Source organism: Benincasa hispida, chromosome 8 (genome assembly GCF_027475165.1).
Source record: "Benincasa hispida cultivar pf3 chromosome 8, pf3_genome.v1.1, whole genome shotgun sequence".
In the NCBI taxonomy this organism is placed as follows: Eukaryota; Viridiplantae; Streptophyta; class Magnoliopsida; order Cucurbitales; family Cucurbitaceae; genus Benincasa; species Benincasa hispida.
In genome coordinates, this window is record NC_143485.1 from 20627048 (window position 1) to 20633047 (window position 6000).

Consider the following 6000-nt stretch of genomic DNA (forward strand, 5'->3'; position numbering starts at 1 on the left):
CTACTTGAAGTTGGGGACCAAACACCCCTTTATATTTTATGGGCGTTTGAGGCAAGAAATTGAGTTATCGTGTACATGGTTGATAAAGCAATATATATATATATATATATTCAGTTGTGGTACATAAACTCCTTGATCCAAATAAAGAATGGAGTTCATAAGTCCCTTCTGTCCAACTTCTACTCTCTAAACTCTTTTGCCTATGGGGTTTTGTATTTATGAAAATTTTTGAGTAAAAGTGTGAATTATTAAAACCTGGAGAACAAATGAAAACTGTAATACTACATGCCTAGGATTCGAAATCCAAATACCTGCATACGTCATCCTTACTTTTCTTGAATTGCTTCTAATATTGAAGACTATCCTAACAAACCAACATGGGTCCTTCCAACATACTTTGTTCTCACTCACATGTTTTCTAGAAAAATTTCCAAGAGGTTATCCAACATAGAATTGCTCCAAACTTAGCGTTTTAACTTTGGGATGTTCCTATGTGTTATGGGTCATTTTTTAACAAAGTGGATAATCGACAAAATAGGATCAAAATGCGCCTAGACGAGGAAGCTGGCTTAGGCCAAGGTTAAAGCTGAGGTCGAGTCTCACAAAATACCTAATGGGGCTTGCCTTGTGCATGCCTCGATCCAAGGGATCATCTTAGTCCCAGAATATGGCAAAAGATAAAGTGGTCATCGGCCTTAGCACCCTAGCAAAATGCCAAACGAGCATTAAACCAATCCAAGAAGGATAACTAGAGCCTAAAACAACATATAATGCCCAAGAGGAGGTCTAGGAAAAGAAGAGAAATGGGTTGGAGTCCATTCCAAGCTCCTCGGCCTAGCCTGATGAATCAACCATGAAACTATCCCATTGGCACCATGTGGACCAATGAAAGAGGAAGGAATGGGTTGAACCCCATTCCGAGTTCCTCAACCTCGGCCTAGCCCTGCGATTTAACCAAAAATTATCTCGCTCACTTTGTTCAATTTAAAAGTCCTAAAAAACCTCTAGATAGATTCTGATAAACACAATCCTAAGAGGATTAGGCATGAGAAATGATAAATTGACCATGGAAGTTTCTTGAAAGGAAAGTAAATTATGAGTATCGACCATGGAAGCTCCTTGAGACAAAAAAAAATACATACACGACATTTTTCTTTTTAATAGTTACAGATACTTCTTCTATTAATTGATTAAATGAGTTAGAATTCAGTCATATTGAATACATAAAAGAAAATTTCTAGAGTGGACGTAAGGAGCAATAGTCCAAAATTTCTCGAAAAAATGGTAAATCGGAGAGGAGATTTTTGATAGGGGCCGGTCGGCCGGTTTATTATTATTATAATTTGTGGGAAAATTTGAGCGAAAGACCCGAAGATGTGATTTTGACTTAAGTGGGTTTTATTTGTTTGGTTTTTAGTGAGGAGTGGGCGGCACAGCTCACATGGGAATTAGTAGTTTTGGGAAAATGCGTGTGCCATATTAATTCCAACTTAAATCTTCCTCTAATTTTAATTTGGTTTCCAAAATAAATTTAGTTTAGTAGTATTGACATACGATCTGATCTAAGAGATTAGTGATTCAATTCTTCGACTCTATAATTATTATACTAAAAAAGGTTCTTATTCGATTTCAATTATTTGATTGCTCTTTTAACTATTATGAATTAACAATCAAGTTTCATTAATCTTTAACAATTTACCCTTTATATTTTGTAATAATTTAGTACTTCAACTTTAATATCTAAAAAAACTAATCATTTAGGTCTCATTTGGTAATCATTTTATTTTTAAAAATTAAGTTTATGAACACTACTTTCACCTCTAAATAAAATTTCTTCCTTTGTTATCTACTTTACATCAATGGTTTAAAGAACCAAGCCAAATTTGGAGAACTAAAAAAAAATAGCTTTCAAAAAATTATTTTTGTTTTTAGAATTTGACTAAGAATTCAATCATTGTATATAAGAAAGATGCAAATCATGATAAAAAATAGAGATGAAACAAGCTTCATTGTTAAAAAAAAAAAAAAAAAATCAAATAGTTACGGCCTAAGTTCATTACTCTAAGACTTTAACTATTTGTTATTAAAAAACAATTATAAGATTTTAGTTGCAATTATGAAAATTTTTGTTTTTTAAAGTAAATTATGATTTGTTTTTTTTGTAAGAACAAATAGAATTTCCTATGTGTTGTGATTATAAACATAATATAATAAATTACAAAGGTCAAGTCATTATACAAGGAAAATAAGTTATAAAGGTCAAGTCATTATACATACTTTTGATGGAATGTCCTGTTATAAGGATTAAATCAATTTTAAATATAAGGGCAAAATTGTTACGTATTAAAGTTTAAAAACTAAAGTCTTGTTTGATAACCATTTAGTTCTTTATTTTTATATTTGATAATTAAGCCTATAGATACTACTTTCGTCTTAATTTTTTTTTTATTATCTACTTTTTACCAATTGTTTAAAAAAATCAAGCGAAATTTTAAAAACTAAAAAAAAGTAACTTTTAAAAACTTGTTTTTGATTTTGAAATTTGGTTGACAACCATTGTATTTAAGAAATATGCAAATTCTTGTAAGAAATGGGGAGAAAATAGATCAAATTTTTAAAAATAAAAAACAAAAAACAAAAAACAAGATGGTTACCAAACAAGGACTAAATTATTGTAAAATTGGAAGTATAACAAATAAATCATTACAAACTATAGTTGATGGACATAAGTATTTCTTTTCATGAAAGTTCAACGATGGATCAAAAGTGTTTTTTTTTACATTTTCTTAAGGAAAAAACAATTTATACTCTTAAATTTTGGGGTTGTATTAATTAAAATCTCATACTGAAAGTTTTGTTTCAATTTGACACTTTGAATCAATTTAGAGCATTTCTTAGTGATTTATAGCTAAACTTCGTCCATGTACTTTGGACTCATTTCATGTTAGTTCATATACTTTCAATTATCCAATTTCAATCAATTTTAAATTTTTCCTTCAAAGTTAATTATTATCAAAATGGTTTAAATAATAATCACAATTTTCATGTAATAACAAACACTATTGTTAAATCAATTTTAAAATATAATGGCTAAGTTATTATGTACTAAAGTTTAAAAACTAAAAAATCACTATGCTAATATATTTTCACAATTTATAAAGTGCTAATACTAATAGATACTAATTTTTTAAAAAGAAAATCACTCCTTTGGTTCCTAAGATTTGGTTTATGTTACATTTGGATTATTGAGTTTTCAAAATAAAAACTCTCCTCGGTATTGTCCCACACAAAAAGAAAGAGTCCAGAGCCACGATTCTTGAACTAGAGAAAGAAGGGTGGACAGCAGGTACCATGAGCCCTTTGTCCCACAAGATTCACCTCGTTAGCTCGTTCTTTCTAATCAAAGAATTTTTTGAAGGGTCCCAAATTGAAAGGAACCTTAAGCGGAAGCAAATCGCCCCAAACATCATTTCTCATAGAATTTAATATTTACATAAAAGAAAGAACAAGATATGCATCTACATAAATTGCAGCATGCTAAGTTAAAAGAAAACTTAGGGTTTCAGAAACTCTTACCTTTGAAGACTTTCTTCAAGTATCCCTCGAGAAAGATTCGAACACTATCACGATGGCTTCCTTGGTATTCTCATGTAGAGAACCCAGGAGGAGTGAACTCTGACTATTTTAGAACAAGGGAATTTTTTAGTAGAGAAGAGGAAGAGTTGAGATTGTTCACCAACAATTCAAAACTCACAGAACAACTTCTGTCTTTCTCATAGTGTATCTAAAAAAAGGAGACTATCTCCTCTCTTTCAAAAGCCAAAATATTACTAAAACCCACATACGTGGGTGGAAAGAAAAGAGGGGAGGGAGCCCTCCCTAATTTAGATTAAAAATAACTATATATATATGATAACTAACTTATCATATAATATATTAAATTATATGTTATATCAAATATAACAAATAATCTATAGTTTTAATATTATATCATATACAATATAACCTATAGTTTCTTTTATCTCTCATATGAAATTTAATATAAATCATATTTATATGAAATTTACCAATTATGAATCCAATTCATATTAATAATATTTGAATCATACTCAAATATTTATTTCCTCTCACTAAAGCTATAACGTATGGAAAACATTATAATAATTGTATCATATATAATTAAAATAACTTAATTATATTATATATAATTAAATCCCTCAATTAATTTGAATAATTCAAATTAATCCAAAAATTGATTCTCATTTAATCTTATTCTACCAAGGGGACCTCATGGACCTGTAGCTTGAAGTTTAAATAGTACATGAATAATTAATCAAACTCTTTAATTAAATTGTTCACCATCTTTTAACTGTCGGACACTCCACTAAATACCGACAGTTGCACTCTTCGTACTATAGATATATTTCTGTGTCCATTGGATATAATCAATTAACAATACGATGACCCTTCACAAATTGCTCGTAAGTACAGCTGGGCAAAATTAGCGTTTTGCCCTGTAGTTACATCTAATTTCTTAAGTACCACTGATATCTCTAATGAACAACAGATCATAGTCCAACTATGACTAAATCCCTCTCTGGCTAGGAGAGGGTTGAAGGAACTCTTATCAAAGAGTACTTGTGAGCAGAAGCAAGATCGTTCCAAACTTATTGTGACATAATTATCGCATTCATAATCAAACAGACTAGTTATGCACTTTACAAATTATAGGCATGCTTTGAAACTTAAACAACAAATAGAGAAGATATATACCAGTTAAAAAACCCTTCTTCATAGAAATCTCGCTCTCGTCAAACAAACTGCACCCCTCGCTCTCGCTGAGATCGTCCATGCTATCATCCACCAAATTGCTGTCGTCTACCCACGAACGAACTCCTCATGAACTCGGCAACAAGGAACCCACCACCACTTGGAACCCTCCATATTCTCGAAGTGAGGATCCAGGAGGTGTGGGCTCTGTTGGATTTGGTAAAGGGAAGGAGAAAGAGACGATCATTTACCATGACCAAACAAGTGGGAGATATCGGGTGTCTATCGTATAAATGATGCTTGATCGTTTAGGTAGAGGTACACGATCGTTTTGTAAAAGGGGCGAGATCGTTTAGTAAACTCTTGGACACATAATTGTGTAGGAAAAAGCTAGACGATCGTTTAGTAAAACCTATACGATCGTTTAGTAAATCGCACGTGTGTATACGATTGTTTAGAAACTTTGAGCTTTCATGTATGCTCTCATTTTGCTATGCGATAGGCAGTATACACTTGATGAGTGAATCTATGATCCTTTGCAAAATGAAAACCATTTTTATTTTATCCTTCAGTTACGAAAACTGAATGCAACCTCCCACTAACTCATTCGGTTATGGAGAAAATACCGGCACAATTATCCTATAATTGTTAAAATTAAATAATAAATATAATCATATTATATTCATTAACCTATGATTTAATATCACATCATATGCAATATATTAACCATAGTCCTTTTCTCCTCCACTAGATATAAATCGTATTTATATCATTTTCCTCCAATTAATGTATTTCATACATCATGTCAACTATATCATATATAATTGACCCATTCAATTATATCATATATAATCGAACTCCGTCTTGTCAATTTGAACACTTCAAACTGACTCAACTTGAATCCATTGAGCTACCAAAAGGACCTTATGGACTTATGACTTGAAACTCCAACGGTACGTGAATAGTTGACTAAACTCTTTAGCCATGAGATCCACCATCCGTTAATTGACAGGCATTCCACTAAAGACCGACAGCTGCACTCTTCTAATCACAGATATATTTCTGTGTCCATCGGATATAACTAATCAACAGTACGATAACCCTTCACAGATGCTTGTAAGTACAGCTGGGCCAATTTATCGTTTTACCCCTGTAGTTATATGTAACTCCTTAAGTACCACTAATCCCTCTAATGAACAATAGAACATAGTCCTACTATGTGTGGATACC